The 12,984-nt window shown below is 35.7% G+C and overlaps 1 protein-coding gene and 1 long non-coding RNA gene across 2 annotated transcripts in view; both read left to right on the forward strand.

Moving 5' to 3' along the window:
• LOC111086200 overlaps positions 1-7,000 on the forward strand; it is a 12,017-nt gene extending 5,017 nt beyond the window's left edge. Inside the window, exon 3 of the long non-coding RNA XR_002610954.1 lies at positions 6,877-7,000. This is a non-coding gene — a long non-coding RNA (uncharacterized LOC111086200). The remainder of the gene's footprint in view (positions 1-6,876) is intronic.
• Positions 1-12,984, forward strand: part of LOC111086201 (dipeptidyl aminopeptidase-like protein 6) — an 85,971-nt gene that overhangs the window by 43,663 nt on the left and 29,324 nt on the right. The gene's annotated exons all lie outside the window — the stretch shown is intronic.

Genomic DNA, 12,984 nt, shown 5'->3' on the forward strand with positions numbered 1-12,984 from the left:
CTTTGTGCTTAATTACAAACAAATAAATCTATGACAGACAGAGAACCAATCTTTAACTAGTACCTATACAGTTTAAAGTGGTTTGGTTCTGCTTAACCATTTTATTGTGTAAGAAACTATCGCTTATGAATTTGTTTTGTCGCGTGCATGTTGAAGCAGTACGTATATGTTTCAGCCAATGTTTGAAATCATTGTTGAAGGAATTGAAATAACAAAACACGTGGTTTAGATTAGCTTCTAAATCATTGCTGTTGAATTGCTCAATATATGTTTTAACTAATGTTCTAAATCCCTGTTCACGAAGAAGTTGAAGCAGAACAATAAATAATTAAATGTGCTATATTACATTATCTTTTTTGAAGAGATTAACACATTAACATGTACACTGCTCGAAACAATTCAAGAATATTCGAAACTTGTAGCGTTACAATCATGACAAGACAAACCTTTGTTTTAAAATAATATCAACTCATTATTACGAAAATCTGCTATCTGATGATAATCATTTAAATGACTTGACATGTAAATTGTTGATCGTTCAGTTTGTCTCAGTCCTCACTTTGAAGTGAATCACAGTATTCAGTGTACTCCAAGTTGTTCAGGAACAATGGCTAGACCTCAGAAAAGACACTTACATGTGAAGAATCACTAGGTAAATGGAAGACAGCCAATCATAGCAGGCTTTTATTGTCTCAAAGTGTTGTTAGCCGAATGCAAACAAACCTTTGGTAAGGCTGTTTTGATAACAGGATAAGGCAGACTAGAGTGACCACTATATGTCGATTCTGGCTCGTAGGTTACAAGTGTGAGTTTAATCAAGGTCAATCTGTATGCCAGACGCCAGTTGAAATGCATTTCATAAAATGTCGACTAAAGTGCGTACAAAAACAATGGACTGCACGAGTGTATATTGATGACAGTTTTACAGTCCTTTCTGATTCACAAGTGCTGTTTCGTTGTGTTCTGCAATATTAGGTTTCTCCACCACATTAACACTATGATTGAAACGACACCCCAAACACGGAGTTCTCTTTCAGAAAAACAAGTCTCGCTTGTTCTCCAAAAGAAACGCACATTGTGGTTATGATATATAATTATGGTGAACAAATAATTAAGGTATAAGCTATAATGATCATCGGTATTGTATGTAGATAGAGTTACGTCAGCCACACCGTATCACTATTTAAATATGTGGTTCCCAATACACCTGAGGTCGCTGGTGGTAAACTGTGCAGTCCTCTTTCAGTTCAGACCAGCAGAGAAAACTTACTGATGGAATTAGTCAATATAATTGTGGGAGCGGATGTCCGGCTTGGAAGAATAATAATTACTCAGCATCAGGTATGTGTTCTATAAAGCAACTGCCAAATAGACTTCCTTGAAGCAGTTGAGATATAGCTAGTGTTGAGGTAGATGGAGGATGGAGTCATTAAATGAGTTTTATGTTACACCATCTGACACTTGTAATTTACCAGCTACTTTTGAGCAGCTGATGAAGGTTGTATTACATGGTTTGTAATAGGAACGATGTCTCTTATATATATAAACAATATTTTTATGTTTGTCGCACGTTTCAAGCTGCACTTGAAAAACCTTGGCAAGATACCTCATCTGTATATTTTAAGCATGTTTAAAACTGAAGCCAGAGAAGTGACTTCTTAGCATCTAGTTTTTCAGCGAGTTTACAAATCTTGCTAAGATAAAAACAACTGCTGACTGGTGTTTCCAGAATTCTATGACATCATTGACACTGCTACATATTGTGTTATTGATATTCTTTTAACAACTACGTAGGCTTATTATCAAGAAGAACTTCTAGTGTCCCCCAGTAGGTTACGGACTTGCAACGCTAAAATCCGGGGTTCGATTCCCCGCGGTGGACACATCAGATAGCCTAATGTGGCTTTGTTCTAAAACTTGTTTAAGAGATCTTCTAGATTTGATTTTATGTTAGAAAACACGTGTATTTGTAATTTCTTTTAGGCGCATTGTGTTACTTTATTACAATAAAAGATAAACTCTTTATTAGTTTTTTTTTCCTTTAATATCTATATTTGTGCTGTCAAGGAAGTAAGGAACAAGTCTGCATACGACAGATAATAAGCCTGCATATGGAAAAATGGTCCTACATATGGAGTGAACATAAAGATTAAAAACTGTAAAATTTCTTACGGTTTTTATAATTGTATCTATCATGTTCTACTTGCGATTTCCTCTCGAAAGAGGATACAGAGGAACAGTATTCATTTACAGTCTCTCTGTCCTCTCGAAATGTATAGTGTGTTTAATGTTGACTTTCATTCTGCATTAATTAATGGCGCTTGGTGAGTACCTCAGTGAAATAGCGACATGGTGTAGTGAACAGTCAGGCTGAAGTCAACGTCTGGCAACTCAACTCTTTTCTTACTTTGTTTAGATCCCCTAATAACCATGTGTATTGTGCCTAGTTATTACGTGAAACATTCACAAAAGCCAAAAAGTACAAGTCGATTAAAACACTTATATTTGAGAGATTAAGAATCGAAGAAAATAAAATACAACTAAAGTATCGTCAGAAACTTGTAAAAAATTACATTCTCATTAACCTGTATTTCTCGTACGGTTTGAAGTCACCTTGGGAAAACATAGAAATATAGGCAAAGCTAAAACAATGTTTTATTTTTGTTAAAGTTTAAAATTTATGAATATTTTCAAACTTAGAAACAGATATTCTCTAGCGAGTACTGTGAGAGAAAAGGCACAAAATTTTACTTAATTTAATGCTCTGTTTTATCGGCCCCCCAGTGGCACAGCGGTATGTCTGCGGACTTACAACACTAGAAACCGGGTTTCGATACCCGTGGTGGGCAGAGCACAGATAGCCCTTGTGTAGCTTTGTGCATAATTAAAAACAAACAAACTGTTTTATCGTTATTGTACAAGCAAGAAAATTGAACTAAATCAATAACAAACCAAGCATTATAGGTGATACAGTATTTAACTTATACAGTCAGTCGTATATGGCTTCAACTGCAGCGATATGACTATACTATTAGTTACAGTCTACGATTTCTTTTATTTTTCTTTTGCCACTCAGAGTGCCATGTAAAGTGCTGTTTCTCGTGATACCTGAAAACAAGGCCCTGAGCCTGCAGGGAGAACAACAGTCGACTACTAAATGTACATTTAAATGGCGAGGTTTAAGATTTATGTTTAGAATAATATAGAAGCCCGCTCAAATTGCTGCAGTAGAAAGAACTTTATGTTAGATAATACACACGAAATTTTACATCTGACTATGTTTCTTAGTGATTTGTAGAAAACATCAGTGTGTAGTTGAGATGTGGGTTTCGACAATCACCACCCTGAAGCCTGAACTCTTGGCCTCCTAGAGAATAGATGGTCCTGCATTGACTTCATTGCTTTGGTCTGTTGAACTTGGAACTAAGTGGTAGTCAGATTGACCATTCTTATTATGAAAAATAACCTGAGTACGCTTAACTGTGCACTGAGTGCTTTAACTAACTAGCAGTTATATATACTTTTTTCTTGGTAGACATTCTTGATTCGAATGCTTAATTCACTTTATAGTTGGAGAACCTGGTCAGCAGGCCACTTCCTGTGCAATCCTCTTGCGCTAATAATCCTCCAACTCCAATATCAAAGAAGTTGGAGATACCCTGTTTTCCACTTCATTATACTGCCAGATGATGGAAGTGTAAGACAAATTGTTAAGTGAGCCAAGTAGTAGTTCAGTTTTTGACTATCCTGAAGTTGCTGCTGGCCCAATCAAACAAATCAGGACCTTTCCAGTAACAGATAAAAAAGATACTGCTGGAACACTGAAGACATTAGTCTCTATCACTTATCTGTTCGAAGGTCCCAAGAAATGTGCCACCGTAAGAACGAAATCTAAACTCACCTTTGAGGGAAGCACAGCTTGATAAAGCCAAAATGTAGTGTGCCAAGTTGCTATATGAAACATTCAGCAACCATGAAGTGGTTATGATAAGGATTTTAACCCGCAAGCGGTGAACCACCATCATTCCAAACTCCAGCTGTAGCTGTGACTGCTTCTCCCACACTGGCTTCATTAGCATTTTCATTGTCCCTCGCTGGCCAAGTAGGGATACAGCCGTTTTCAGCAGAGCTCATAATCATCATCCTTGAGTAATTCAACTTCAAAGCAGTGACGCGCTCTCAGCAACATTGTCATGTCCAAACTATAAGATGGATGATCACCTAGAAAAGAGATGAACACTGGGTAACAGACAAGATTTACTGGGTGAGTGAAGAGCTTGTTGCAACCCAGTTTGAGCTGGCTTGAGCCACCAATGTCGTTCAGTGGACGACGTCAAAAGGGAGAAAATACACTATGACCCTACCTGACCAGCTTATCACCCTCAAGTGATCCTGCTGGAGCCCCTGAATGTAAATATGTATATTTTTGTGTATTTACTTCAGTTTATATGTTCATTTTCTTTGTCTACTTTCCTTTAATTTGTTCTTCAATGGGCTATCTGTGCTCTGTCCGCCGCGGAGAACTCGAGCTTCAGATTTTAGCGTTGTAAGTTTGTAAATTTACCGCTGACCCACCGGGATACTATATATATAAATAAATTTATGTTTACATTTTTGGGAATCTGCTGTGTCCACTGAGGGGAATCGAACCCCTGATTTCAACGCTGTAACTCCGAAGACTTACCGTTGTCCCACCGAGGGACATTATATTTTGAAATATGTGCATGTGTTTGATCCATTCATGTGTGTATGTGTATGTACACGTATACACACACCCATATATATACAGATATATCAGTTTTCGGTTTTAATGACGAAAGGTATGCTGGCCATTTACGGTGTATAGTCTGTACATATGTTGTGTTAAAGGGTTTCCATTTCTAATACGTTTAGTTTTGTGTTTACAAAAAGCTCTGCTGTAATTTTTGTATGTTTTAATTTTCTTGAAAAGCATCCAGTGTTTAAATGGTTAAAATTAGGGTGTTTCATATTTTAAAATGGTTTTTTATTATATTTAATTATGATTTTTGACAATTCTACATTAATTTCATTGTGTTTAGTTTTCTGTAATTATTCTGTACGACACAGTCAACATGTAGGTGCTTTTCACTCCTCATACGTATTCCCCTCTGTTATGTGTCACATTCCATCTTCTGATTTAAATTCATTTTTTAAATTTTATTATTATTTTGGGTTTCTTTTGTGTGTGTATATATCACATTTAATCAAGAATGTATTTCGTACGTTTTATTTTGCATTTAACATGGTTTTTATTTATGTGCATATATATGTGTGTGTTTTCGTAGTTAAAGGGATTATTTTTTGTATCTTTGTTTTTAAAGAGTTTTACTTTGGAATGCAGAAGATTGTTCTTTATCTGCTATATGTTGTCTAGATAGAAGGCTATGCGTTAGGTGAGAGTATTTGTTGTACTTATAAATCTCGTGCGTGTAATTCATTGTGCAACCTGTAACATTCTGTTCTATTAACATCTAGTCTAACCGAGGGTTGGGTTTCTTGTGCAGTTTCACCGGATCACATTGTAAATTCCAAAACTGGCATTCAACTGAAATAAAAATTAGTTTGATGGCAAGTATAAGATAACGAAGGAGTTATGGTATGCACATTTCATATTCTCAAGAATTTTTAATTTTCTAAAGTTTTTAGCAGGTTTAATTCGTGAAAGTCATCTATTGTTTATTCGACAATACCGCGTGCGTCTGTAAGTGCTCTACGACTGACACGTGGAGCAGAGATATTTCCAAGTATTTATGATTAAATTTGTGATTGGTCAGCCACAGAGGGAATGTAGAATGTGAAAGCAGTTCTGATTGGTCAGCCACAGAGAGAATATAAAATGTGAAAGCAGTTCTGATTGGTCAGCCACAGAGATAATGTAGAATGTGAAAGCACTTTTGATTGGTCAGCCACAGAGAGAATGTGGAATGTGAAAGCAGTTCTGATTGGTCAGCCACAGATGAAATGTAGAATGTGAAAGCAGTTCTGATTGGTCAGCCATAAAGAGAATGTAGAATGTGAAAGCAGTTCTGATTGGTCAGCCATAAAGAGAATGTAGAATGTGAAAGTAGTTTGGCATTTTCAAACATATGTGTTTTTACCTCGGAAGAGTTAAGACTTGCTATAGAACTTTCACCTGCGCTATTCTTAATATGTGTTAGTCTTTCTGCTAACCGTGTGTATATACGTTTTTCGTCTTGCCTAACTGTCACTCCATTTTTAGTTTATTTCAAGTAAATTTTATTTTCTTTTATTTAAATACATTTGAATCTCTTTATTCCGTTATTAATTCCAAAACCACCAACATAATAGTCTTTTATAACAGTCTTAATAGCTTACTTTTCTTCTGTCTTCACATCGTATTTTATCTGTTTCGTGCCTATCAGTCCACGCACTAGGTCCTCGAATTTTCGTTTATTAAGAAAATCAGATAATTGTGTGTTTGGTTTGTCCTTGGAATACCACACTACAATAACCACACTGTGCAGACATGTATTAGTTAATACAGATTTTTGACGTTCTGCACTGATTATAGATTCATTAGTTACTACATCTCCAATAACAACGATGTGCGAACGTGTATTAGTTACAGCTTTGTGGTGTTCTTCACTGATTTATATATTCGTCGGTTGCTACAGTTATATAATATCCTCTAGTATAGACGATGTTAGGACATGTATTAAATACACTAGTACTATGAACACCAACAATAGACTTTGACTTCACTATGAAATGATAAATATTGTTACGTATATGATTGTTTGTTAATTTCAGGTAGAAATTCTTTCTGAGGAACTTCAGCGATACAAGTCCCTTCTTAATTAAACCAGTTTATTCTTTCTCGTTACAACTTTTTAGTACACAGTAATTCCACAGCCAGTACGTTTCTCGTCGCTTTAAACTCAACAACTTTAATAATACACGCTATAAAGCACAGCGATTTACAATCTTGATAATATCGCTCTCCCCGAGTACAAGACACACACTTTATATTACCGTAACTACTGTTCGCTTCTTTAATTATCTATGTATCGCTGGCTTCTCTGCCAGGCTTATATACTAACGAAGGGGGCGGCTCGAATACACTCGGGCCTCCCCGATCATTCATGATCATACGAGAAATTTCACGCACGCCAAACGCTCCATCAACGTCACGTGACTTCCGCTGTCGTAATATCTTATTTGGTAGTTTTAAGGTACTCTACTATAAACGTTTTCTGAGTTTATGTACACGCGGTTTGTGATCTAAGGGAATTAGCACAGTTTTACACAAATATTTGTTTGTTTTTTTGTTGAATTTTCGCGCAAAGCTATTTCAGAGCTATCTGCGTTAGCCGTCCCTAAAGTGTTAAGCTAGAGGGAAGGCAGCTAGTTAGCACCACTCACCGCCAACTCTTGGGCTTTTGATGAACGATAGCAAGACTGACATCACAATACAACGTCCACACGGCTGAAAGGGCGGAAATGTTGAGGGACTGGTTTCGATCCCGTGACCCGCAGAATTGCGAATTGAGTTCCCTAACCACTAGCTCACGACAGACCATTTTTTGAAGTATATGTCAATTTTTCTTTCTTTACACTAAATGCTTGTTGGTGTAAGATATAATCTAATTTAAGGTTAAGTACACATGTGTGTTTGTACGTATATGTTTTATTATAGCAAAGCCACATCGAGCTATCTGCTGTGTCCACCCAGGGGAATCGAACCCTTTATTTTAGCATTATAAATCCGAAGACTTACCGCTGTCCCAACAAGGGACTTAAGTATGCATAGTTAGTTTCCATTAGTTCATCTCGTACAACTGGGCAAACGCCAAGCTCAGCTGGAGTATATTTCAATTATTGTGTAGAATGAAAGAACAACAAAACCTAAATATGTAGCTTTGTCGCGTATCCTTCACACGTAACAGGGTATCAGTTTTGTTTATCATCACTTGTTTTCTTTGTTTTTTAATTCAAGGGCAGTAGTATTATCTTCTGATACAGTGCGATGTAACAATAATGTCTTAACAATCTATGCCAGTTACCAGTATTACACGTTTTTGATCTTTTAGCTTATTGAAAATCTCACATGTTTGTATGATATCATTTTAAGAGATAACATGAAAATCACAAGACTAGTTCAATACGTGGTACGTAAACGCGTAGATAAATTAATATGGTTTTCAGGACAGAATGCTACCAGATATTTTCCCGCAATGGAAATCTCAATATTAGTTTTTACAAATCGTCTCATTGGTCGTTTAATTAGTGTCTGAAATGTTCGTTATGTTATAATTTATTGAATAATTGTATAACCTCTTTTTGTAACTGTGACAATTGAAATATAAACACTGTGAGAATTCCTCAACTGTATTAATTATACCATATGAAAGAAATGACCTTCGTCCACTTTATGTCATATTACGAGGCCTTGTAGTTAATAAACACAAGTTTATTCAAACCAATTTGAATTTAAATTATACAGATGCTTAATAATCTAGAATGTATTATACAGGACAAGTCCAGACATCAATTACTACCTATGACATACAATAGTAAGTTATGTCTTATAAAGATCCACCGGAAACATAATTTTCAATTATAACAGGGTTTTAGATAACATTAATAATGACAAAATTATTTCCTCAGGTTGTGATTGTCTTAGTTATCCTTACATTTACATACCCACTCAACATGTCAGTACTAGAAACCTTAATGTTCTACAAAATGAAGATTTTAGACTTTTGAGGAACATTAATTTTACGAATATCCGAAAATTAACTGGAAACGTATCCCTTAAATATGTAATTGAAGTAACAAATAAATCAATTTTCCCAATGGTTTGAGTAGATAGAACAAGTAACAACAATAGAAACAGTTTTTGACAAAAGTTGCATCTAATTATTCACCAAAAAAAAAGATAATATAAAATCTTTCAAATATTATCATAAAAAATATGTTATTACATCAGCATGTAAGGCAACAGATAACTTATTTATTTGCAGATATTGCAACCTTCGGGTAATTCTATTAATACTTATGTTAAAATAAGTGCGAACAACATAATGACATTTTAATAGAATTTGCAGTTGATACAGATACTATCGATAATGTAATTCACAATTTATTCGGGATTCTTATACTCCATAAGTCACCCTATAAATACAGATTCAAAGCTGGAGCCAAGAAAAAATACTACTAAATATTTAGTACCTCAAAGAACATATGAAGAAATATTGTAGCATTATAATAGACAGTACAGGTAGGCCCGGCATGGCCAGGTGGTTAAGGCACTCGACTCGCAATCTGAGGGTCGAGGGTTCGAATCCATGTCACACGAAACATGCTCGCCCTTTCAGCCGTGGGGGCGTTATAATGTGATGGTCAATCCCACTATTCGTTGGTAAAAGAGTAGCCCAAGAGTTGGCGGTGGGTGGTGATGACTAGCTGCCTTCCCTCTAGTCTTACACTGCTAAATTAGGGACGGCTAGCGCAGATAGTCCTCGTGTAGCTTTGCGCGAAATTCAGAAACAAACAGTACAGGTATTACTCCATACATAATTATCGAAAAGTCCAAGAAATGTAAACAACAGTTAAAATCTTTCAAAGCTAAATATATCGAAGCATTTGATTTCAGCAAACTTTATACTACCTTACACGAAATCAATGAAAATCTTAAGTCTGTAGTTAATAGATCTTTTAACAACGTATGTAAGTTAATGATTTGAGAATGAATTTATACAAGCAATTTTTTTTTTACTTAACAAAACATCTGTACGAATTGGCTCACACACCTTTAAAAAGACACAAGACAAACCGATGGGTGGAAACTTTAGTCCGCAAGCAGCACATTTACTTCTTGTTAAACTATGATATCAATACATCACACAGGTTCACAAAATTGGCCTTGTTAGGACTGCGTGATGGAGACATGTTGCATTCGCCCCCGAATGTTGGCCTCTTTAAGGAATTTATACATTGTTACGAGATGGTGTCCTAAGTGGGGAATATTGTAATAAATTAGATATTTTCACGAGTTGGCAACAAATAAAGGATATAGTTTACCACAAAAACAATATGTAAGGGATTCAAATTGATTTATCCTGATACTTAATTTGTTTCTGTAAACTCTGCCTTTCTATTGTTTGTTAAATATACTTGTAAAAATAGATTCAGAGAAATAAATATATTTAGAATGTTGGAAACTATCAATGTGGAAAATTGATTAATTCTGTATTTTATTTTTAGATCCGAATAATGTAGAATATTTGGGTGAATCTAGTATATTTATACGTGACATTGCGCCAAAATTCTGGGCCCCATACAAGTATTTAAGTCTAAGTTCCTTTCAATAATAAAGTTTGCCATGAAGGTGGGGAAATTGTTTTGCCTACTTGCCCCCCAGTGGCACATTGGTATGTCTGCGTACTTACAACGCTAGAATCCGGGTTTCGATACCCTTGGTGGGCAGAGCACAGATAGCCCATTGTGTAGCTTTGTGCTTAGTTAAAAAAAAAAAACTTACCTACTTAAGTATATAATTTTTCGTATTCACAGAAACAACTGTTTAATCAATCACTGTCGTAGACACAAAAACATCTTACTGTAAATACAAGCTTTAAGCTATATGAAGCTCAACTCGAGGAGAAATAGAAGTTACTCCATATCGAGGTTATGGTTAACATTTCACGTTGAACTACCGAGTATAACTTTTCTAACAAAGTTTAACCTGGACGTTTAACCTTATAAAACTGCGCGCAATCAGGAACTTACAAATAAAATTTAATATTTTTACTCAAAACAAGCAAGTAAAATAGCTGAACGAATAATCAAGTCTAGTCAATCTATAAAACTAAAAACACAAACAAACGAAACATTCCCTGTAGAGTTTGTATGTATGTTACAAGATAAATTCAATACGACCAAGGTCTGGCATGACCTGGTAGATAGGGCACTGGACTCGCAATCTGCGGGTCGCAGCTTCGAATCCCGTCCTCAAATATGCTGCTATTTCAGTCGTGACGACGATATAATGTGAAATTCAATCTCACTATTTGTTGGTAATAGAATAGCCCAAGAGTTGATGGTGGGTGATGTTGACTAAATGCCTACCCTCTAGTCTATCACTCCAAAATTAGGGGGTCCTAGCGCAAATAGACCTCATGTAGTTTTGCGCGGAGTTCAATAAACAAACAATACAATGAGTACTGAAAATAACGTCAAAACTGGAAATGGTTTAGCTGTTGGTAAGCACAAAGCTATACAATGGCCTATTCCTTCTTTTCCCATCTCGGGTATCGAAACCCAATTTTAGCATCGTAAGCCTGCTGACTTACCGCTGAGCCATTGAGGGGGGGGGGCAACTGTAAATGTTTTTCGTGTATAGTATAATTGTTACAAACTGAATAATAAAATTATCCAGCATAGGAAAGTGAACAGACACATTAGCCAGTATTACTGACAAGAAGGTACACGGGAGTTATATCCAGTTTAACAGGGAAGAAAGTAAACAGGTACACTACCCAGCATTACTGACAATAAAGTACACAGGAGTTTTATCCTGTATATCTGGAAAGAAAGTAAACAGGTATAGTACTCAGTATTTCTGACAAGAAAGGAGTTTTATCCAGTATAACTGGCAGGAAATTGAACAGACACATTACCCAGTATTACTGACAAGAAGGTACACAGGAGTTTTATTCAGTATAACTGACAGGAAAGTGAACAGACACACTACCCAGTATTACTGACAAAAAGGTACACAGGAGTATTATCCAGTATAACTGACAAGAAAGTGAGCAGACACATTACCCAGTATTACTGACAAGAAGGTACACAGGAGTATTATCCAGTATAACTGGCAGTATATTTAATAGACACATTACCCAGTATTAATGACAAGAAGGTACCAAGGAGTTTTTATACAGTATAATTGGCAGGAAAGTGAACAGACACATTACTCAGTATTATTGATAAGAAAATACACAGGAGTTTTATCCAGTATAACTGATAAGAAGAAATAATAACCGATAAAAATTTTCTAAACTGATATTTAAAATTCATTAAATTTCATAAGCTCTCAGTAAGTTACGTAACATCATGTATTAAGCTCTGAACGAAACGGGTAAATACGAAAATAATGGGAGTGCGAGCGCGTGGTCATCGACAGTTGGGGTTGAATTGGTTTGTTTGAAGTTAAGCACAAAGCTATACTGTAGGCTATCTGTGCTCTGGCCACCACGGGTATCAAAACCCGGTTTCTAGCGTTGTAAGTCCGCAGACATACCGCTTTTCTACTGTGGGGCTTGCGGTTGAAAGCGAAACTTTATCAACACTTGCCTAAGTCAACACGTTTTCGACGCTTCTTATCTGCTTTTGATAAGAAGATCGGTATGATATCACAATGTCATGAACTGCCCTATTTAACGTGCAAAAATTTATCAGTTGTAATTATTATATTCTACTCAGTTTAGATTACTTTAGTCTAATATGCAATAAAAGTATCCAACGTCATCTCTCATACATTGCTTGTCTTGATTTACTAGTTATATCGTAAAATGGTCAGTATAACATGTGAACATTGGACATCAGAGACAAATTACAAGTAAATAAATACATCTATGCTTTACAGGATAAATTCATGTGCACTCTTCATTTTTGCAGTAAAACTAATAAAACATAAATCTGACTTAGAAATTTTAATAGCATAATCAATGCATACCAAACACACATGACGGGAACAATAGATACAGTATATAAGCATCATAAATATTTATGGACTTATGTTAATTGGAACCATTATCATGATAATAGGTATAGGTTTATAGTGGCGTAGTAAGGGCACCCCCACCTCTGAAATGTTTTGATTATTTGTTTTGTGACTCATTACCCACTTAATGACAATAACATAAAGAATTAATTACCACCTTACACAGGCCTAAAATAAAGTCACAATATAACATCTCGCAATATCACAACTGTAAA

The sequence above is a fragment of the Limulus polyphemus genome, unplaced genomic scaffold (assembly GCF_000517525.1).
Source record: "Limulus polyphemus unplaced genomic scaffold, Limulus_polyphemus-2.1.2 Scaffold916, whole genome shotgun sequence".
Taxonomy (NCBI): domain Eukaryota; kingdom Metazoa; phylum Arthropoda; class Merostomata; order Xiphosura; family Limulidae; genus Limulus; species Limulus polyphemus.